Below are 24144 nucleotides of genomic sequence, written 5' to 3' on the forward strand. Positions count from 1 at the left end.
GCAGTATTATAGTAGTTATATTCTTATACATAGGAGCAGTATTATAGTAGTTATATTCTTGTACATAGGGGCAGTATTAAAGTAGTTATATTCTTGTACATAGGGGCAGTATTATAGTAGTTATATTCTTGTTCATAGGGGGCAGTATTATAGTAGTTATATTCTTGTACATAGGGGCAGTATTATAGTAGTTATATTCTTGTACATAGGGGCAGTATTATAGTAGTTATATTCTTGTACATAGGGGGCAGTATTATAGTAGTTACATTCTTGTACATAGGAGCAGTATTATAGTAGTTATATTCTTGTACATAGGGGGCAGTATTATAGTAGTTATATTCTTGTACATAGGGGCAGTATTATAGTAGTTATATTCTTGCACATAGGGGCAGTATTATAGTAGTTATATTCTTGTACATAGGGGCAGTATTATAGTAGTTATATTCTTGTACATAGGGGGGCACTATTATAGTAGTTATATTCTTGTACATAGGGGGCAGTATTATAGTTGTTATATTCTAGTACATAGGGGCAGTATTATAGTAGTTATATTCTTGTACATAGGGGGCAGTATTATAGTAGTTATATTCTTGTACATAGGGGGCAGTATTATAGTAGTTATATTCTTGTACATAGGGGGCAGTATTATAGTAGTTATATTCTTATACATAGGAGCAGTATTATAGTAGTTATATTCTTGTACATAGGGGCAGTATTATAGTAGTTATATTCTTGTACATAGGGGCAGTATTATAGTAGTTATATTCTTGTACATAGGGGGCAGTATTATAGTAGTTATATTCTTGTACATATAGGCAGTATTATAGTAGTTATATTCTTGTACATAGGAGCAGTATTATATTAGTTATATTCTTGTACATAGGGGCAGTATTATAGTATTTATATTCTTGTACGTAGGAGCAGTATTATAGTAGTTATATTCTTGTACATAGGAGCAGTATTATAGTAGTTATATTCTTGTACATAGGGGGCAGTATTATAGTAGTTATATTCTTGTACATAGGGGGCAGTATTATTGTAGTTATATTCTTGTACATGGGGGCAGTATTATCGTAGTTATATTCTTGTACATAGGGGCAGTATTATAGTAGTTATATTCTTGTACATAGGAGCAGTATTATAGTAGTTATATTCTTGTACATAGGGGCAGTATTATAGTAGTTATATTCTTGTACATAGGGGCAGTATTATAGTAGTTATATTCTTATACATAGGAGCAGTATTATAGTAGTTATATTCTTGTACATAGGGGCAGTATTAAAGTAGTTATATTCTTGTACATAGGGGCAGTATTATAGTAGTTATATTCTTGTTCATAGGGGGCAGTATTATAGTAGTTATATTCTTGTACATATGGGCAGTATTATAGTAGTTATATTCTTGTACATAGGGGCAGTATTATAGTAGTTATATTCTTGTACATAGTGGGCAGTATTATAGTTGTTATATTCTAGTACATAAGGGGCAGTGTTATAGTAGTTATATTCTAGTACATAGGGGCAGTATTATAGTAGTTATATTCTTGTACATAGGGGCAGTATTATAGTAGTTATATTCTTGTACATAGGGAGCAGTATTATAGTAGTTATATTCTTGTACATAAGGGCAGTATTTTAGTAGTTATATTCTTGTACATAGGAGCAGTATTATAGTAGTTATATTCTTGTACATAGGAGCAGTATTATAGTAGTTATATTCTTGTACATAGGGGCAGTATTATAGTAGTTATATTCTTGTACATAAGGGCAGTATTTTAGTAGTTATATTCTTGTGCATAGGGAGCAGTATTATAGTAGTTATATTCTTGTACATAAGGGCAGTATTTTAGTAGTTATATTCTTGTACATAAGAGCAGTATTATAGTAGTTATATTCTTGTACATAGGAGCAGTATTATAGTAGTTATATTCTTGTACATAGGGGTAGTATTATAGTAGTTATATTCTAGTACATAGGGGGCAGTATTATAGTAGTTATATTCTTGTACATAGGGGCAGTATTATAGTAGTTATATTCTTGTTCATAGGGGGCAGTATTATAGTAGTTATATTCTTGTACATATGGGCAGTATTATAGTAGTTATATTCTTGTACATAGGGGCAGTATTATAGTAGTTATATTCTTGTACATAGTGGGCAGTATTATAGTTGTTATATTCTAGTACATAAGGGGCAGTGTTATAGTAGTTATATTCTTGTACATAGGGGGCAGTATTATAGTAGTTATATTCTTGTACATAGGGACAGTATTATAGTAGTTATATTCTTGTACATAGGGATTAGTATTATAGTAGTTATATTCTTGTACATAAGGGCAGTATTTTAGTAGTTATATTCTTGTGCATAGGGAGCAGTATTATAGTAGTTACATTCTTGTACATAGGAGCAGTATTATAGGAGTTATATTCTTGTACATAGGGGCAGTATTATAGTAGTTATATTCTTGTACATAGGGGCAGTATTATAGTAGTTATATTCTTGTACATAGGGGCAGTATTATAGTAGTTATATTCTTGTACATAGGGGGCAGTATTATAGTAGTTACATTCTTGTACATAGGGGGCAGTATTATAGTAGTTATATTCTTGTACATAGGGGGCAGTATTATAGTAGTTATATTCTTGTACATAGGGGCAGTATTATAGTAGTTATATTCTTGCACATAGGGGCAGTATTATAGTAGTTATATTCTTGTACATAGGGGCAGTATTATAGTAGTTATATTCTTGTACATAGGGGGGCACTATTATAGTAGTTATATTCTTGTACATAGGGGGCAGTATTATAGTTGTTATATTCTAGTACATAGGGGCAGTATTATAGTAGTTATATTCTTGTACATAGGGGGCAGTATTATAGTAGTTATATTCTTGTACATAGGGGGCAGTATTATAGTAGTTATATTCTTGTACATAGGGGGCAGTATTATAGTAGTTATATTCTTATACATAGGAGCAGTATTATAGTAGTTATATTCTTGTACATAGGGGCAGTATTATAGTAGTTATATTCTTGTACATAGGGGCAGTATTATAGTAGTTATATTCTTGTACATAGGGGGCAGTATTATAGTAGTTATATTCTTGTACATATAGGCAGTATTATAGTAGTTATATTCTTGTACATAGGAGCAGTATTATAGTAGTTATATTCTTGTACATAGGGGCAGTATTATAGTATTTATATTCTTGTACGTAGGAGCAGTATTATAGTAGTTATATTCTTGTACATAGGAGCAGTATTATAGTAGTTATATTCTTGTACATAGGGGGCAGTATTATAGTAGTTATATTCTTGTACATAGGGGGCAGTATTATTGTAGTTATATTCTTGTACATGGGGGCAGTATTATAGTAGTTATATTCTTGTACATAGGGGGCAGTATTATAGTAGTTATATTCTTGTACATAGGAGCAGTATTATAGTAGTTATATTCTTGTACATAGGGGCAGTATTATAGTAGTTATATTCTTGTACATAGGGGCAGTATTATAGTAGTTATATTCTTATACATAGGAGCAGTATTATAGTAGTTATATTCTTGTACATAGGGGCAGTATTAAAGTAGTTATATTCTTGTACATAGGGGCAGTATTATAGTAGTTATATTCTTGTTCATAGGGGGCAGTATTATAGTAGTTATATTCTTGTACATGTGGGCAGTATTATAGTAGTTATATTCTTGTACATAGGGGCAGTATTATAGTAGTTATATTCTTGTACATAGTGGGCAGTATTATAGTTGTTATATTCTAGTACATAAGGGGCAGTGTTATAGTAGTTATATTCTAGTATATAGGGGCAGTATTATAGTAGTTATATTCTTGTACATAGGGGCAGTATTATAGTAGTTATATTCTTGTACATAGGGAGCAGTATTATAGTAGTTATATTCTTGTACATAAGGGCAGTATTTTAGTAGTTATATTCTTGTACATAGGAGCAGTATTATAGTAGTTATATTCTTGTACATAGGAGCAGTATTATAGTAGTTATATTCTTGTACATAGGGGCAGTATTATAGTAGTTATATTCTTGTACATAAGGGCAGTATTTTAGTAGTTATATTCTTGTGCATAGGGAGCAGTATTATAGTAGATATATTCTTGTACATAGGGGCAGTATTATAGTAGTTATATTCTTGTACATAGGGGCAGTATTATAGTAGTTATATTCTTGTACATAGGGGGGCACTATTATAGTAGTTATATTCTTGTACATAGGGGGCAGTATTATAGTTGTTATATTCTAGTACATAGGGGGCAGTATTATAGTAGTTATATTCTTGTACATAGGGGGCAGTATTATAGTAGTTATATTCTTGTACATAAGGGGCAGTATTATAGTAGTTATATTCTTGTACATAGGGGGCAGTATTATAGTAGTTATATTCTTATACATAGGTGCAGTATTATAGTAGTTATATTCTTGTACATAGGGGCAGTATTATAGTAGTTATATTCTTGTACATAGGGGCAGTATTATAGTAGTTATATTCTTGTACATAGGGGCAGTATTATAGTAGTTATATTCTTGTACATATGGGCAGTATTATAGTAGTTATATTCTTGTACACAGGGGGCAGTATTCTAGTAGTTATATTCTTGTACATAGGGGGCAGTATTATTGTAGTTATATTCTTGTACATGGTGGCAGTATTATAGTAGTTATATTCTTGTACATAGGGGGCAGTATTATAGTAGTTATATTCTTGTACATAGGAGCAGTATTATAGTAGTTATATTCTTGTACATATGGGCAGTATTATAGTAGTTATATTCTTGTACATAGGGGCAGTATTATAGTTGTTATATTCTTATACATAGGAGCAGTATTATAGTAGTTATATTCTTGTACATAGGGGCAGTATTATAGTAGATATATTCTTGTTCATAGGGGGCAGTATTATAGTAGATATATTCTTGTTCATAGGGGGCAGTATTATAGTAGTTATGTTCTTGTACATATGGGCAGTATTATAGTAGTTATTTTCTTGTACATAGGGGCAGTATTATAGTAGTTATATTCTTGTACATAGTGGGCAGTATTATAGTTGTTATATTCTAGTACATAAGGGGCAGTGTTATAGTAGTTATATTCTAGTACATAGGGGGCAGTATTATAGTAGTTATATTCTTGTACATAGGGGCGGTATTATAGTAGTTATATTCTTGTACATAGGGAGCAGTATTATAGTAGTTATATTCTTGTACATAGGGGCAGTATTATAGTAGTTATATTCTTGTATATAGGAGCAGTATTTTAGTAGTTATATTCTTGTACATAGGGGCAGTATTATAGTAGCTATATTCTTGTACGTAGGGGCAGTATTATAGTAGTTATATTCTTGTACATAGGGGCAGTATTATAGTAGTTATATTCTTGTACATATGGAGCAGTATTATAGTAGTTATATTCTTGTACATAGGGGCAGTATTATAGTTATAATATTCTTGTACATAGGGGCAGTATTATAGTAGTAATATTCTTGTACATAGGAGCAGTATTATAGTAGTTATATGCTTGTACATAGTGGCAGTATTATAGTAGTTATATTCTTGTACATAGGGGGCAGTATTATAGTAGTTATATTCTTGTACATAGGAGCAGTATTATAGTAGTTATATTCTTGTACATAGGGGCAGTATTATAGTAGTTATATTTTTGTACATAGGGGCAGTATTATAGTAGTTATATTCTTGTACATAATGGGCAGTATTATAGTAGTTATATTCTTGTACATAGGGGCAGTATTATAGTAGTTATATTCTTGTACATAGGAGCAGTATTATAGTAGTTATATTCTTGTACATAGGAGCTGTATTATAGTAATATTCTTGTACATGGGAGCAGTATTATAGTAGTTATATTATTGTACATAGGGAGCAGTATTATTGCAGTTATATTCTTGTACATAGGGGCAGTATTATAGTAGCTATATTCTTGTACATAGGGGGCAGTATTATAGTAGTTGTATTCTTGTACATAGGGGGCAGCATTATAGTTGTTATATTCTAGTACATAGGGGGCAGTATTATAGTAGTTATATTCTTGTACATAGGTGCAGTATTATAGTAGTTATATTCTTGTACATAGGGACAGTATTATAGTAGTTATATTGTTGTACATAGGGGCAGTATTATAGTAGTTATATTCTTGTACATAGGGAGCAGTATTATTGCAGTTATATTCTTGTACATAGGAGCAGTATTATAGTAGTTATATTCTTGTACATAGTGACAGTATTATAGTAGTTATATTCTTGTACATAGGGGCAGTATTATAGTAGTTATATTCTAGTACATAGGGGGCAGTATTATAGTAGTTATATTCTTGTACATAGGGGGCAGTATTATAGTAGTTATATTCTTGTACATAGGGGCAGTATTATAGTAGTTATATTCTTGTACATAGGGAGCAGTATTATAGTAGTAATATTCTTGTACATATGGGCAGTATTATAGTAGTAATATTCTTTTACATAGGAGCAGTATTATAGTAGTTATATTCTTGTACATAGTGGCAGTATTATAGTAGTTATATTCTTGTACATAGGGGGCAGTATTATAGTAGTTATATTCTTGTACATAGGAGCAGTATTATAGTAGTTATATTCTTGTACATAGGGGCAGTATTATAGTAGTGATATTCTTGTACATAGGGGCAGTATTATAGTAGTGATATTCTTGTACATAGTGGGCAGTATTATAGTAGTTATATTCTTGTACATAGGGGCAGTATTATAGTAATTATCTTCTTGTACATAGGAGCAGTATTATAGTAGTTATATTCTTGTACATAGGAGCTGTATTATGGTAGTTATATTCTTGTACATAGGAGCAGTATTATGGTAGTTATATTATTGTACATAGGGAGGAGTATTATTGCAGTTATATTCTTGTACATAGGGGCAGTATTATAGTAGTTATATTCTTGTACATAGGGGGCAGTATTATAGTAGTTATATTCTTGTACATAGGGGGCAGTATTATAGTTGTTATATTCTAGTACATAGGGGGCAGTATTATAGTAGTTATATTCTTGTACATAGGGGCAGTATTATAGTAGTTATATTCTTGTACATAGGGACAGTATTATAGTAGTTATATTGTTGTACATAGGGGCAGTATTATAGTAGTTATATTCTTGTACATAGGAAGCAGTATTATTGCAGTTATATTCTTGTACATAGGAGCAGTATTATAGTAGTTATATTCTTGTACATAGGGACAGTATTATAGTAGTTATATTCTTGTACATAGGGACAGTATTATAGTAGTTATATTCTAGTACATAGGGGGCAGTATTATAGTAGTTATATTCTTGTACATAGGAGCAGTATTATAGTAGATATATTCTTGTACATAGGGGCAGTATTATAGTAGTTATATTCTTGTACATAGGGGGCAGTATTATAGTAGTTATATTCTTGTACATAGGGGCAGTATTATAGTAGTTATATTCTTGTAGATAGGGAGCAGTATTATAGTAGTAATATTCTTGTACATAGGGGCAGTATTATAGTAGTAATATTCTTGTACATAGGAGCAGTATTATAGTAGTTATATTCTTGTACATAGTGGCAGTATTATAGTAGTTATATTCTTGTACATAGGGGGCAGTATTATAGTAGTTATATTCTTGTACATAGGAGCAGTATTATAGTAGTTATATTCTTGTATATAGGGGCAGTATTATAGTAGTTATATTCTTGTACATAGGGGCAGTATTATAGTAGTTATATTCTTGTACATAGTGGGCAGTATTATAGTAGTTATATTCTTGTACATAGGGGCAGTATTATAGTAGTTATATTCTTGTACATAGGAGCAGTATTATAGTAGTTATATTCTTGTACATAGGAGCAGTATTATAGTAGTTATATTCTTGTACATAGGGGCAGTATTATAGTAGTTATATTCTTGTACATAGGAGCAGTATTATAGTAGTTATATTCCTGTCCATAGGGAGCAGTATTATAGTAGTTATATTCCTGTACATAGGGGCAGTATTATAGTAGTTATATTCTTGTACATAGGAGCAGTATTATAGTAGTTATATTCTTGTACATAGGGGCAGTATTATAGTAGTTATATTCTTGTACATAGGAGCAGTATTTTAGTAGTTATATTCCTGTCCATAGGGAGCAGTATTATAGTAGTTATATTCCTGTACATAGGGGCAGTATTATAGTAGTTATATTCTTGTACATAGGAGCAGTATTATAGTAGTTATATTATTGTACATAGGGGGCAGTATTATAGTAGTTATATTCTTGTACATAGGAGCAGTATTATAGTAGTTATATTCCTGTCCATAGGGAGCAGTATTATAGTAGTTATATTCCTGTACATAGGAGCAGTATTATAGTAGTTATATTCTTGTACATAGGAGCAGTATTATAGTAGTTATATTATTGTACATAGGGAGCAGTATTATTGCAGTTATATTCTTGTACATAGGGGCAGTATTATAGTAGTTATATTCTTGTACATAGGGGGCAGTATTATAGTAGTTATATTCTTGTACATAGGGGGCAGTATTATAGTTGTTATATTCTAGTACATAGGGGGCAGTATTATAGTAGTTATATTCTTGTACATAGGGGCAGTGTTATAGTAGTTATATTCTTGTACATAGGGAGCAGTATTATTGCAGTTATATTCTTGTACATAGGAGCAGTATTATAGTAGTTATATTCTTGTACATAGAGGGCATTACTTTAGTAATTATAGTCTTATTATTCACTATTTTTTGCTGTAAAAGCGTAAATTGGAGACCTGGAGTAAGAGCCGCCTCTCTCTTGTCCCTGTGTTGGGCGCAGTGATGGTGACGGTCACCCCCGTCTGTATATTACACCTGTCTCCTTGTCAGCTGTCAGCCTCCGCCTGTGTTGTGCAGCTATTGAGGGCACACAGGCGGTACACTTGCCACCGCCGCAGTCGCATTTCAGGAAAGTGGCTCATTCATTCCTGTCTTCCCCTCTCCTCATCGCCAGTCACAATCCATCACGCCCGGCCCCAGCTTTGTGGTCCTGTGAAAACCTTCAATTCAATTATCCCCCAGTCATTTACTGCACACATGCATTTGTCTAAATATAGAGCCGCGTTCTCATGTGCGGAGCGCCGCGCGGCTCTGATACACGGCGCCCTCCTCAGATTCATCTTGACAAGGTCAGTTTACATGGATTCAGGATTTTTTTCATCTTAAAGATTTCTGCGAGGTCTCCTCCTCCTCCTGCTCGTGAACCTCAGACGCGGCAGTGCTACTGATTACAGCCACAGCTTCTGGTTATGTCATTCATTTATATTTCTTTGGATTTCTCTGTCCTCCCTCCTTTCCTCTTTATGCTGCTCTCGCTCGGTCGAACTACCTGATTACAATCTATAGGGTCGGTGTAGGCTCACACATGGCGTCCGGTTCATTTATTGCATTTTCGCCTTTTTTTTTATTCAGTTTTTTTTTTTGTTTGGATCTTTCCATTGCCACTTTTTTTGTTCTCCTGTTTTTTCGTTCTTAATTTATTTTTTGCTTTTATTTTGTTTTACTCACTTATATAGCGCCATTAATTACACAGCGCTTCACAGACATTATAATCACTGTCCCCATTGGGTCTCACAATCTACATTCCCTATCAGTCTGTGGAGTGTGGGAGGAAACCGGAGAACCCGGAGGAAACCCACGCAAACACAGGGAGAACATACAAACTCCTTGCAGAGGTTGTCCTTGGTGGGATTTAAACCCAAGACCCCAGCACTGCAGTGCTAACCACTGAGCCACTGTGCTGCCATTTGTTTAGTTTTTCCGGATGTTTTAGCCTTTTTTTATCCGATTTGTTTCACTAACGCGCTCCAATCCTCTCCCTCTTTCTCTGGAGTGATTTTTTTTTTTTTTTTTTTTTTTTCCAATTCAGCTCAATTTTTCATGTATTTTGTGAATCTTTTTTTACTTTAAAAGAAAAAGTTGCAAAAAAAAAAAAAAAAAAAAAAAGATAAAGACCATTTTTGACTTCGCACAAAATGTATGAAACTTTTGCGCTGTTGTTTGGATGAATTTGGTGCAGAAAAACAGCAATGAATTCGAAAAGCCAAAAATAAGATTTAAAGACCCAGGATCACTGAGTTGTGCCAAAAGATTCACGACCATTAATAATTAGTTTGAGATTCCACGTAGCCAACTTCGTGCTTCCGAGGTGCGGCTGCGATGCAGCGGTTTTATGCATTTTACTGCTGCTTTCCACGTGGGTTGCGATATTTGCAAGTTATCTTTAATGCTGCTGCAGAAATCCGGAGCAGCCATCCTGAACCCACACTTCGGCCTCGTGCTGACTGCTATGTGGGGCCCCGGATTTTGCAATTGGCAGTCACTGCTACTATCATGGCATTGTGCCCAGGTCTCATGTGACCCCCCATCCCTGCGACTACAGAGCTGTGTGCCCATCCTGTCCAGGTTAGATTCTCATACACACTATGCAGTATTGTTACAGTGGAAAAAGGTTCCAGACTGGGAAGGGAAAGCGTCCTGCTCTGGCCCAGGTAATTAGTTTTTTTTTTTTTTTAAAAAAGATGGAAATGAGTGACACCTAACTGCTGGGTCAGACTACACAGGCTTTGTTTGTAGTCTGTCACCATGGAGACACATGGGTCTTCACAGGAGCCACAAACAGCAGATTTTGAATCAATGTTGTTTTTTCTTAGTTTTTTTTTTATTTTTGATGCATTGGACTTATTAAAAGATAAGACTGCAGACAGGAAGACGGAACAATGCAGCAAGGGCCGAGAGATAAAGGCGGAGCGGGAATCGTCCCCTACACCTGGAAGAATGGTCTCTAATTAATCCGTGAGAAAACAATTACACAGGAAGGCGCTTGTGGAGCAGTTACCTGAGCGTTATCCCCCGGGGACGCTGCAATTCTCCATAGTGATTAGTGGTAATCCGTGGCGTCCGCACACGGCTAAGCGGCCCTGGTCCTCCAGGACTGGTGGAGATGAGGCGTAACGTCAGCACCGAGTACTGAGCCAGTGATGGATACAACACACAGCACATACCTGCACACGATATAGCTCTGATTGTGGGGTCATTAATGCCCAGATATTCAATTACTTTCTAATAAACATCTCTGCTTGCTGTCAGTGCAGAGGAACCTTCTTCTTGACATCAAGTGGCTGAAAGCTTGTTCAAACCTAATACTTCAGTACGTTGAAAGTTCATTACATTGTATAACTGCAGAAGAAGCTCCATAATTCAGAATAAAAAGGCCGGACCAGGTCAGGACATGACAGCAAGTATGGTACAAGTCATTCACAGCAAGCAGAGATCTTGAAAAGCTGTGGATTACGTGCACCAGTACTTTACAGCATAACCTCAGGGTGCCAGCCTGTAGTCAACTAGTTAATGTCTTTACAATGTACTGTACTCGCCTCAAGGCCGGGGTCACACAGCGTATTTTTTCTCATCGAAATAGTCGGGCCGATTATGCCATCTATATACATACATACAGTACAGACCAAAAGTTTGGACACACCTTCTCATTTAAAGATTTTTCTGTATTTTCATGACTTTAAAAATTGTACATTCACACTGAAGGCATCAAAACTATGAATTAACACATGTGGAATTATATACTTAACAAAAAAGTGTGAAACAACTGAAAATATGTCTTATATTCTAGGTTCTTCAAAGTAGCCACCTTTTGCTTTGATGACTGCTTGGCACACTCTTGGCATTTTCTTGATGAGCTTCAAGAGGTAGTCACCGGAAATGGTTTTCACTTCACAGGTGTGCCCTGTCAGGTTTAATACGTGGGATTTCTTGCCTTATAAATGGGGTTGGGACCATCAGTTGTGTTGTGCAGAAGTCTGGTGGATACGCAGCTGATAGTCCTACTGAATAGACTGTTAGAATTTGTATTATGGCAAGAAAAAAGCAGCTAAGTAAAGAAAAACGAGTGGCCATCATTACTTTAAGAAATGAAGGTCAGTCAGTCCGAAAAACTGGGCAAACTTTGAAAGTGTCCACAAGTGCAGTTGCAAAAACCATCAAGCGCTACAAAGAAACTGGCTCACATGAGGACCGCCCCAGGAAAGGAAGACCAAGAGTCACCTCTGCTTCTAAGGATAAGTTTATCCGAGTCACCAGCCTCAGAAATCGCAGGTTAACAGCAGCTCAGATTAGAGACCAGGTCAATGCCACACAGAGTTCTAGCAGCAGACACATCTCTACAACAACTGTTAAGAGGAGACTTTGTGCAGCAGGCCTTCATGGTAAAATAGCTGCTAGGGAAACACTGCTAAGGACAGGCAACAAGCAGAAGAGACTTGTTTGGGCTAAAGAACACAAGGAATGGACATTAGACCAGTGGAAATCTGTGCTTTGGTCTGATGAGTCCAAATTTGAGATCTTTGGTTCCAACCACCGTGTCTTTGTGCAACGCAGAAAAGGTGAACGGATGGACTCTACATGCCTGGTTCCCACCGTGAAGCATGGAGGAGGAGGTGTGATGGTGTGGGGGGGGGCTTTGCTGGTGACACTGTTGGGGATTTATTCAAAATTGAAGGCATACTGAACCAGCATGGCTACCACAGCATCTTGCAGCGGCATGCTATTCCATCCGGTTTGCGTTTAGTTGGACCATCATTTATTTTTCAACAGGACAATGACCCCAAACACACCTCCAGGCTGTGTAAGGGCTATTTGACCAAGAAGGAGAGTGATGGGGGGCTACGCCAGATGACCTGGCCTCCACAGTCACCAGACCTGAACCCAATCGAGATGGTTTGGGGTGAGCTGGACCGCAGAGTGAAGGCAAAAGGGCCAACAAGTGCTAAGCATCTCTGGGAACTCCTTCAAGATTGTTGGAAGACCATTTCCGGTGACTACCTCTTGAAGCTCATCAAGAGAATGCCAAGAGTGTGCAAAGCAGTCATCAAAGCAAAAGGTGGCTACTTTGAAGAACCTAGAATATAAGACATATTTTCAGTTGTTTCACACTTTTTTGTTAAGTATATAATTCCACATGTGGTAATTCATAGTTTTGATGCCTTCAGTGTGAATGTACAATTTTCATAGTCATGAAAATACAGAAAAATCTTTAAATGAGAAGGTGTGTCCAAACTTTTGGTCTGTACTGTACATACATATCTGATTTTTTTCACAGACTTATTGACTTTCATGGCCGAGTTCAAGACACTGAACTTTGTAGTGATTTACTGGTCTCCCTGTTATTGATCTAGCCCCTTACTGAATCCAGCACTTTCTTTCATTTTGGGTGAAAGCAGCAAACTCCAAAGGTTCAAAATGTTTATCCTATAAAGGGAGGGATTTGTGGCCCAGGTAAGGTGACAACCGCCAGGTATAGTCCTGGGTGTAGTGTTATGGTGCTGCCAGCAGGGGGCGCAGAAAGCATCCAGCCCAGGACAACTGTAAGCAACTTGACCTAGAATGAAGTAAAGCAGATTACCAGCCAGAGCACAGGACTGTAAATAACATGGAAGGAGAGCCAACCCGGCCCCATCCGAAACAATATTATGGGGTCTTATCGCTACATCTACTGTGTGCAGCATTATTCCTGTACTGTCACATCACTGTGTGCAGCATTATTCCTGTACTGTGACATCACTGTGTGCAGCTTTATTCCTGTACTGTGACATCACTGTGTGCAGCGTTATTCCTGTACTGTGACATCACTGTGTGCAGCTTTATTCCTGTACTGTGACATCACTGTGTGCAGCTTTATTCCTGTACTGTGACATCACTGTGTGCAGCGTTATTCCTGTACTGTGACATCACTGTGTACAGCGTTATCCCTGTACTGTGACATCACTGTGTGCAGCGTTATTCCTGTACTGTGACATCACTGTGTGCAGCATTATTCCTGTACTGTGACATCACTGTGTGCAGCGTTATTCCTGTACTGTGACATCACTGTGTACAGCGTTATCCCTGTACTGTGACATCACTGTGTGCAGCGTTATCCCTGTACTGTGACATCACTGTGTGCAGCGTTATTCCTGTACTGTGACATCACTGTGTGCAGCGTTATTCCTGTACTGTGACATCACTGTGTGCAGCGTTATTCCTGTACTGTGACATCACTGTGTGCAGCGTTATTCCTGTACTGTGACATCACTGTGTGCAGCGGTATTCCTGTACTATGACATCACTGTGTGCAGCGGTATTCCTGTACTATGACATCACTGTGTGCAGCGGTATTCCTGTACTATGACATCACTGTGTGCAGCGTTATTCCTGTACTGTGACATCACTGTGTGCAGCGGTATTCCTGTACTATGACATCACTGTGTGCAGCGTTATTCCTGTACTGTGACATCACTGTGTGCAGCGCTATTCCTGTACTGTGACATCACTGTGTGTATTATCCCTGTACTGTGACATCACTGTGTGTATTATCTCTGTATTGTGACACCACTGTGTGCGTTATCCCTGTACTGTGTCATCACTGTGTGCAGCGTTATTCCTGTACTGTGATATCACTGTGTGCAGCGTTATTCCTGTACTGTGACATCACTGTGTGTATTATCCCTGTACTGTGACATCACTGTGTGTATTATCCCTGTACTGTGACATCACTGTGTGCAGCGTTATTCCTGCACTGTGACATCACTGTGTGCAGCATTATTCCTGCAATGTGACATCACTGTGTGTATTATCCCTGTACTGTGACATCACTGTGTACAGCGTTATCCCTGCAATGTGACATCACTGTGTGTATTATCCCTGTACTGTAACATCACTGTGTGCAGCGTTATCCCTGTACTGTGACATCACTGTGTGTATTATCCCTGTACTGTAACATCACTGTGTGCAGCATTATTCCTGTACTGTGACATCACTGTGTGTATTATCCCTGTACTGTGACATCACTGTGTGCAGCGTTATTCCTGTACTGTGACATCACTGTGTGTATTATCCCTGTACTGTGACATCACTGTGTGCAGCGTTATTCCTGTACTGTGACATCACTGTGTGCAGCGTTATTCCTGTACTGTGACATCACTGTGTGCAGCGTTATCCCTGTACTGTGACATCACTGTGTGCAGCGTTATTCCTGCAATGTGACATCACTGTGTCCGTTATCCCTGTACTGTGACATCACTTTGTGCAGCGTTATTCCTGTACTGTGACATCACTGTGTCCATTATCCCTGTACTGTGACATCACTGTGTGCAGCGTTATTCCTGCACTGTGACATCACTGTGTGCAGCATTATTCCTGCAATGTGACATCACTGTGTGTATTATCCCTGTACTGTGACATCACTGTGTGCAGCGTTATCCCTGCAATGTGACATCACTGTGTGTATTATCCCTGTACTGTGACATCACTGTGTGCAGCATTATTCCTGTACTGTGACATCACTGTGTGTATTATCCCTGCACTGTGACATCACTGTGTTCAGCGTTATCCCTGTACTGTGACATCACTGTGTGCAGCGTTATCCCTGTACTGTGACATCACTGTGTGCAGCGTTATTCCTGTACTGTGACATCACTGTGTGTATTATCCCTGTACTGTGACATCAATGTGTTCAGCGTTATCCCTGTACTGTGACATCACTGTGTGCATTATCCCTGTACTGTGACATCACTGTGTGCAGCGTTATTCCTGTACTGTGACATCACTGTGTGCAGCGTTATCCCTGTACTGTGACATCACTGTGTGCAGCGTTATTCCTGTACTGTGACATCACTGTGTGTATTATCCCTGCACTGTGACATCACTGTGTTCAGCGTTATCCCTGTACTGTGACATCACTGTGTGCAGCGTTATCCCTGTACTGTGACATCACTGTGTGCAGCGTTATTCCTGTACTGTGACATCACTGTGTGTATTATCCCTGTACTGTGACATCACTGTGTGTATTATCCCTGTACTGTGACATCACTGTGTTCAGCGTTATCCCTGTACTGTGACATCACTGTGTGCATTATCCCTGTACTGTGACATCACTGTGTGTATTATCCCTGTACTGTGACATCACTGTGTGCAGCGCTATTCCTGTACTGTGACAGCACTGTGTGCAGCGTTATTCCTGTACTGTGACATCACTTTGTGTATTATCCCTGTACTGTGACATCACTGTGTCCATTATTCCTGCACTGTGACATCACTGTGTGCAGCGTTATCCCTGTACTGTGACATCACTGTGTGCAGCGTTATCCCTGTACTGTGACATCACTGTGTGCAGCATTATTCCTGTACTGTGACATCACTGTGTGCAGCATTATTCCTGTACTGTGACATCACTGTGTCCGTTATTCCTGTACTGTGACATCACTGTGTGTTTTATCCCTGTACTGTGACATCACTGTGTGCAGCGTTATCCCTGTACTGTGACATCACTGTGTGCAGCGTTATCCCTGTACTGTGACATCACTGTGTGCAGCGTTATCCCTGTACTGTGACATCACTGTGTGCAGCGTTATCCCTGTACTGTGACATCACTGTGTGCAGCGTTATCCCTGTACTGTGACATCACTGTGTGCAGCGTTATCCCTGTACTGTGACATCACTGTGTGTATTATCCCTGTACTGTGACATCACTGTGTGTATTATCCCTGTACTGTGACATCACTGTGTGCAGCATTATCCCTGTACTGTGACATCACTGTGTGCAGCGTTATTCCTGTACTGTGACATCACTGTGTGCAGCGTTATCCCTGTACTGTGACATCACTGTGTCCGTTATCCCTGTACTGTGACATCACTGTGTGTATTATCCCTGTACTGTGACATCACTGTGTCCGTTATTCCTGTACTGTGACATCACTGTGTCCGTTATCCCTGTACTGTGACATCACTGTGTGCAGCGTTATCCCTGTACTGTGACATCACTGTGTGCAGCGTTATCCCTGTACTGTGACATCACTGTGTGCAGCGTTATCCCTGTACTGTGACATCACTGTGTGCAGCGTTATCCCTGTACTGTGACATCACTGTGTGCAGCGTTATCCCTGTACTGTGACATCACTGTGTGCAGCGTTATTCCTGTACTGTGACATCACTGTGTGCAGCGTTATCCCTGTACTGTGACATCACTGTGTCCGTTATCCCTGTACTGTGACATCACTGTGTGTATTATCCCTGTACTGTGACATCACTGTGTCCTTTATTCCTGTACTGTGACATCACTGTGTCCGTTATCCCTGTACTGTGACATCACTGTGTGCAGCGTTATCCCTGTACTGTGACATCACTGTGTGCAGCGTTATCCCTGTACTGTGACATCACTGTGTGCAGCGTTATTCCTGTACTGTGACATCACTGTGTGCAGCGTTATCCCTGTACTGTGACATCACTGTGTGCAGCGTTATCCCTGTACTGTGACATCACTGTGTGCAGCGTTATCCCTGTACTGTGACATCACTGTGTGCAGCGTTATCCCTGTACTGTGACATCACTGTGTGCAGCGTTATCCCTGTACTGTGACATCAAACACTGATGGTAAAACCGCACACACGGCCCGTGCACTGATCCAAAGCTCTGATGACGCCGGTACCATTTTTCCACGTCTGTGTTTAAACCCGGACGTGTGAATGAGGCCTTAAATGCAGGATGTCGCCGGCCCCATGATATCAGGCGCAGAATACTGACGAAACGACCACTCACTCGCCGACCATCTGTGGAGGGGCGCTCTGAATCTCAGCATAGGGGCTCGCAAGACAATGAGGACCCCTGATGTGGGTTGTGAGCTGGTATATTTTGGATAAAATATTGACAAACACTTAATGTATTTTATACTTCTTTTTTATTGCTGCACATTTTTCAGCTCTTGCAGGGTGCAGCTTTGCACTTTTAGCGTTGGGTGGGGATAACTGGGGTGTCTGTCCTTGGGGTGTACTTATATAGTGCTGGGCAGTCCGCCTGATGTCACTAATAGGCGGTAAGTCGGGCGCTGTGCACCAGGTGTGTGACTGGCGCCCTATACAAGCCTCGCCCTCTATGAGTTGGCTGGTGGTCCCCCCAGTATTTTGTCCCCGCGCTGCCTCCATCACCCTGCTGGGCTCTAACATGGTGTCTCTGTGAGTCCGGCTTCTGCCTTGTTACTGTGATGTTTTCTATAATGTTCTGTCCTCTTCTGTGAATGCATCGGCTGACAATGTTCTGTAATGTGTGGGGTCCTGAAATCAATGGGGAGCTCCTTTCCGTGCTCGGCTGCTGGCTTTATCGCCCTCTTCTTTCTACCAGTTTCTTACTTTCCCTTCTGCTTTTTATGTTCCCATAATTAGACTTAATCAGAAGCATAAAGATGCGGAGAAGCCTGAGCTATGTACAGATAATAACACTGGCGTCTGATAATAGGCATTGATTTTAATGTTGCTAACTCAGTGTTTTGCAGAGCAGCTGAAGGCCGGACTAGCGGACGAGCAGTAGGACCCAGGAGGCGAGGGCGGCTGTAGTTTGCTCCTAACAGTGACAACACTGAGCTGTTTTTGAGAGTATGGGCTGGATATGGCTGCATTCTGTCTGCAGAGATCCCTCACAATAAACCGCTCCAGGATGGCTGGGGTAGGCCTGGGAATATAAGCTGACCCCCAAAAGAAGCTGCGGGTGCAGGCAGGACCCTCCACAGAGCAAGGATTACAAGGTAAGGAACCGGGCGGCAGCCCCCTCCTGCCCAGAGACATTCCCATACTGAGCCCAGGGGGCTGTGTCCTCCCTGTGCTGGAGATTACCACCCTGGTGACACCGTATCACTGTGAGCATGCTGGACCGAGACAACGTATCAGTCGTGTATCACCCCATACACCCTGCTGACACTGTATAACTCAGCATGCTAGAGAGTGACACAACGTATCAATCGTACCGTACTGTGTATAGCACAATGTACCACCCTGGTGACATTGTGTCACTGTGAGCATGCTAGAGAGTGACACAACGTATCAGTCTTGTATCACCCCATACACCCTGGTGACATTGTATCACTGTGAGCATGCTGGATGGAGACAATGTATCAGTCTTGTATCACCCCATACACCCTGGTGACATTGTGTCACTGTGAGCATGCTGGATAGGTACAATGTATCAGTCTCATATCACCCCATACACCCTGGTGACATTGTGTCACTGTGAGCATGCTGGATGGAGATAATGTATCAGTCTTGTATCACCCCATACACCCTGCTGACACTGTATAACTCAGCATGCTAGAGAGTGACACAACGTATCAATCGTACCGTACTGTGTATAGCACAATGTACCACCCTGGTGACATTGTGTCACTGTGAGCATGCTAGAGAGTGACACAACGTATCAGTCTTGTATCACCCCATACACCCTGGTGACATTGTATCACTGTGAGCATGCTGGATGGAGACAATGTATCAGTCTTGTATCACCCCATACACCCTGGTGACATTGTGTCACTGTGAGCATGCTGGATAGGTACAATGTATCAGTCTCATATCACCCCATACACCCTGGTGACATTGTGTCACTGTGAGCATGCTGGATGGAGATAATGTATCAGTCTTGTATCACCCCATACACCCTTGTGACATTGTGTCACTGTGAGCATGCTGGATAGGCACAACATATCAGTCTCGTATCACCCCATACACCCTGCTGACATTGTGTCACTGTGAGCATGATAGAGAGCGACACAACGTATCAGTCTTGTATCACCCCATACACCCTGGTGACATTGTATCACTGTGAGCATGATAGAGAGCGACACAACGTATCAGTCTTGTATCACCCCATACACCCTGGTGACATTGTATCACTGTGAGCATGCTGGATGGAGACAATGTATCAGTCTTGTATCACCCCATACACCCTGGTAACATTGTGTCACTGTGAGCATGCTGGATAGGCACAATGTATCAGTCTCATATCACCCCATACACCCTTGTGACATTGTGTCACTGTGAGCATGCTGGATAGAGACAATGTATCAGTCTTGTATCACCCCATACACCCTGGTGACATTGTATCACTCCACAATAAATAGTACAGCCAACCAAATAGTTGTCAGATCTATATAGCTATATAGAGATACATTGTACTACTCCCCTTGTCCGCTGTATACATAACTCTGTAAGGACACAATGTATCACTCCCGCAGCCCTAACACTAACCAGCCGGGTGACTTTGCCTCCTTCTTCTGTGTATACAAGTCTATATAAGGAAACAATGTATCACTGGTATAGCAGCCTGGTGACATTGTCCACAAGCCTTCTCAATGATAGGATGTATCGGTCGTATATGAGCGCAGGACATAAGCCCCCCGTATACCCCTGATGCCGCCCGCACAGCGTCTGCACATTATGTAATATATATAATATGTATGTGTGGAGGTGTTCGGCTGCTGCTTCTGGTTTATGGCTTTTCTCCGTGTCCTTGCACGGCGCCTCCGTATCTTTATTGTTGCATTGGTCACTTTGTGGCAGATAAAAGTTTTTGCAATAAAACCTTCGCTGTAGGGGAAAACAAAATGGCAGTGTGTGTGCGTGTCAGCAACGTCCGCTTCCTGTTGACAATCACTCTGAGAATTTCATGCAGCAACAAGCTGGAGCCGATAGTGTCCACCGCTGATACTTTGTGTTCCAGACGTTGCACTCCCTCCGCTCGCCCAGAGGGACGCGGCTTTACTTTATTCATTTCCTGAGACTGTAACGGAGCAGCTGTAGTTGTGCTGTAGACAATGTGCTACTGTGGGGGGGACGCGGCGCCGGCTGTGTGTACTGCCACGGTGCCACACTGCTGTACAGTACCCGGGATACATTGTGGCTGCCCACAGATGGAGGTGGCGGAGGATTAGTCCTGCGCAGGTTCCTCACCGTGACGTGACTGCGGCAGGCGGCTTTTACTGCACTTTTAAGGTTAGATCTACGCCGAAACATCAAATCACGGGACACAAATGCTTCCCAATTATCTGCGACAGTCACACGACTATTTTGGGGTACGATTTGGCTGTGAGTCACATGAACTTAAAAATTCACATCACCGTTTAGTCTCAAAAAAAAAAACAACTTTATCACAGTCGCACGTAGAGATGAGCAAATCAATTTGTAGGATCCGGGTCCGTCGGTCACTTCGGCAGGAGGAGATCCCGGCAGGTAAGAGGCTGCTCCAGGCCGGCAGTCACTAGATTACTGATGTGGCCGCCGGATCCCCCAATCGATTTGCTCATCCCTCAGTTGCACACAGGTTCTGTATCCTAGAGAAGCTTCTTGCATCCTGCGCTCTGCAACCAAATATCCGTCCGGCTTGGAGTATTTTGCTGCAGTCATCACCTGTAATAATGCCATCAGTCATTGCAATGTCGCAATACAACCTTGTGATCCAGAGACCAAAGTCGCCATTCAGATGTGACCTAAGGATAAGAGGTGATTGTATCTGTCAGGTACGGCGATGGGTGCCACTCATCAGCGATGTGCGACTGGCACAATCGTCCACATTCACACCGTAGCGCCACAGGCTTCTCGTTCCTCGCCGTTCACTGGGGGCACCGTCTGTTTAAATGGAGCTTTGTTATTTTAGCTGCCGATGACGTGGATCAGAGCTAAGATTTGCTCGCCACATCACAGGAGCAGCTGAAGAGTCGGCTCTATAAATGGCTGATGTGAACACGCGCCGAGATCCCGAGGAGAACGGCTCGATTAGCAGCAGTCACTTTTCTCAAGGCGCAAGTGGTCGCTGACGTGAGTCAATGTGATCCGCCAGGTGCTCGCCTGCAGCCGCCCATCACTAGAGGTGCCGCTCCTGGGCACACGGGCTATCCGCACAGACAGGATTGCACATCCAGATCTGCCGAAGAAAAGACGCAGAAACGTCCAATGTTTCGTCTGTTACTGCGCTGTAGAGATGGCATGGACCCCTCTAGTGTCACTGTAGAGACCGCGCGAACCCTTCTAGTGTCACTGTACAGATGGGGTGCACCCCTCTAGTGCCACTGTAGAGATGGCATGGACCCCTCTAGCGCCACTGTAGAGATGGCGTGGACCCTCTAGTGTCGGTGTAGAGATGGCATGGACCCCTCTAGTGCCACTGTAGAGATGGCATGGACCCTCTAGTGTCGGTGTAGAGACCGCACGGATCCCTCTAGGGTCACTGTAGAGATGGCGCGGACCCCTCTAGTGTCGCGGTAGAGACGGCACGGACCCCTCTAGAGTCGCTGTAGAGATGGCGCGGACCCTTCTAGTGTCACTGTAGAGATGGCGCAGACCCCTGTAGTGTCACTGTAGAGACGGCGTGGACCACTGTAGAGACGGCGTGGACCCCTCTAGTGTCGGCGTAGACCCGGGCCGACTCCTCTAGTATCGGTGTAGAGCCGGGCGGACTCCTCTATTATCGGTGTAGAGACGGCGCAGACCCCTCTAGTGTTGGTGTAGAGACGGCGCGGACCCCTCTAGTGTTGGTGTAGAAACGGCACGGACCCCTTTAGTATCGGTGTAGAGACAGCGCGAACCCCTCTAGTGTCGGTGTAGAGACGGCGTCGACCCCTCTAGGCGGACCCCTCTAGTATTGGTGTAGAGACGGCGTGAACCCCTCTAGTGTCGATGTAGAGATGGCACGGACCCCTCTAGTATCGGTGTAGAGACGGCGCGAACCCCTCTAGTGTCGGTGTAGAGACGGCACCGATCCCTCTAGTATCGGTGTGGAGACGGCGCGAACCCCTCTAGTGTCGGTGTAGATACGGCGTCGACCCCTCTAGGCGGACCCCTCTAGTATTGGTGTAGAGACGGCGCGAACCCCTCTAGTGTCGGTGTAGAGACGGCGCCGACCCCTCTAGGCGGACCCCTCTAGTATTGGTGTAGAGACGGCGCGAACCCCTCTAGTGTCGGTGTAGAGAGACGGCGTCGACCCCTCTAGGCGGACCCCTCTAGTGTCAGCTATTGCGTACTAAGGTGGTCTTATAAAAGGAGGTGGCCGACTCCTCTAGTATTGGTGTAGAGCCGGGCGGACTCCTCTATTATCGGTGTAGAGACGGCGCGGACCCCTCTAGTGTTGGTGTAGAGACGGCGCGGACCCCTCTAGTGTTGGTGTAGAAACGGCACGGACCCCTTTAGTATCGGTGTAGAGACGGTGCGAACCCCTCTAGCGTCGATGTAGAGATGGCACGGACCCCTCTAGTATCGGTGTAGAGACGGCGCAAACCCCTCTAGTGTCGGTGTAGAGACGGCACCGATCCCTCTAGTATCGGTGTAGAGACGGCGCGAACCCCTCTAGTGTCGGTGTAGAGACGGCGTCGACCCCTCTAGGCGGACCCCTCTAGTATTGGTGTAGAGACGGCGCGAACCCCTCTAGTGTCGGTGTAGAGACGGCGTCGACCCCTCTAGGCGGACCCCTCTAGTACCGGTGAAGAGACGGCGCGAACCCCTCTAGTGTCGGTGTAGAGACGGCGTCGACCCCTCTAGGCGGACCCCACTAGTATCGGTGTAGAGACGGCGCGAACCCCTCTAGTGTCGGTGTAGAGACGGCACCGATCCCTCTAGTATCGGTGTAGAGACGGCGCGAACCCCTCTAGGCGGACCCCTCTAGTGTCAGCTATTGCGTACTAAGGTGGTCTTATAAAAGGAGGTGGCTGACTGATAATGTACGGGGGGCTGGACACCTGTCGGGGCACCACCACGTCCATATTTCTTGATTTTGCAGCGATCGTCTGGCTCCATTCTGGGTTCTGCTTTACAGCAGCTTTGTCACAACCGCGCAGTGTGAACTGGAGCCGATGACGGGGCGCTCGACCGCGGACAGATCACATTTCTCTGCAGTGAGATATTTTTGGGATGTTGGAGAAGGAGTTTGTAGTGATGTGTGCGGCTTGGATACAGCAGCTAAGGACTGGGTTAGATACACGGCTCAGCCGACAGTATCACACATGGTGGGATTAGATACAGTGTGCTTGGATGTTATCTTTGCAGGGTTGGGTCACATTGGGGGGCTTGATCTCGGGTCGCTCCGGTTCCAGGCTGGGCGCCCCCATACTTTCGCAGCCGCTGCCTGACACCAGTAAACAATCTCCTGATTGGCTGCAAAATTTAGACACAGGAAGTGGCGGCTTCTAAACCTGAGAAGTGGGGACTGGTCGCCATGGGAACACGGAGCTGGCTGCGGCTGCCTGCCGTCCTTTAACCCTTGCCGGGCTGCAGGCAGCTTCTTAC

General features: G+C 42.1%; 1 protein-coding gene across 1 annotated transcript in view; it reads left to right on the top strand.

Annotated features, from left to right (window-relative positions):
- Positions 1-18428: 18428 nt before the first annotated feature.
- Positions 18429-24144, top strand: part of FOXN3 (forkhead box N3) — a 179230-nt gene continuing 173514 nt past the window's right edge. Inside the window, exon 1 of the mRNA XM_073638217.1 lies at positions 18429-18626. The gene's annotated coding sequence lies outside the window, so the exon portion shown is untranslated. The remainder of the gene's footprint in view (positions 18627-24144) is intronic.

Source organism: Phyllobates terribilis, unplaced genomic scaffold, assembly GCF_046119375.1.
Source record: "Phyllobates terribilis strain yellow unplaced genomic scaffold, ASM4611937v1 Scaffold_7__3_contigs__length_470593459, whole genome shotgun sequence".
Lineage (NCBI taxonomy): Eukaryota > Metazoa > Chordata > Amphibia > Anura > Dendrobatidae > Phyllobates > Phyllobates terribilis.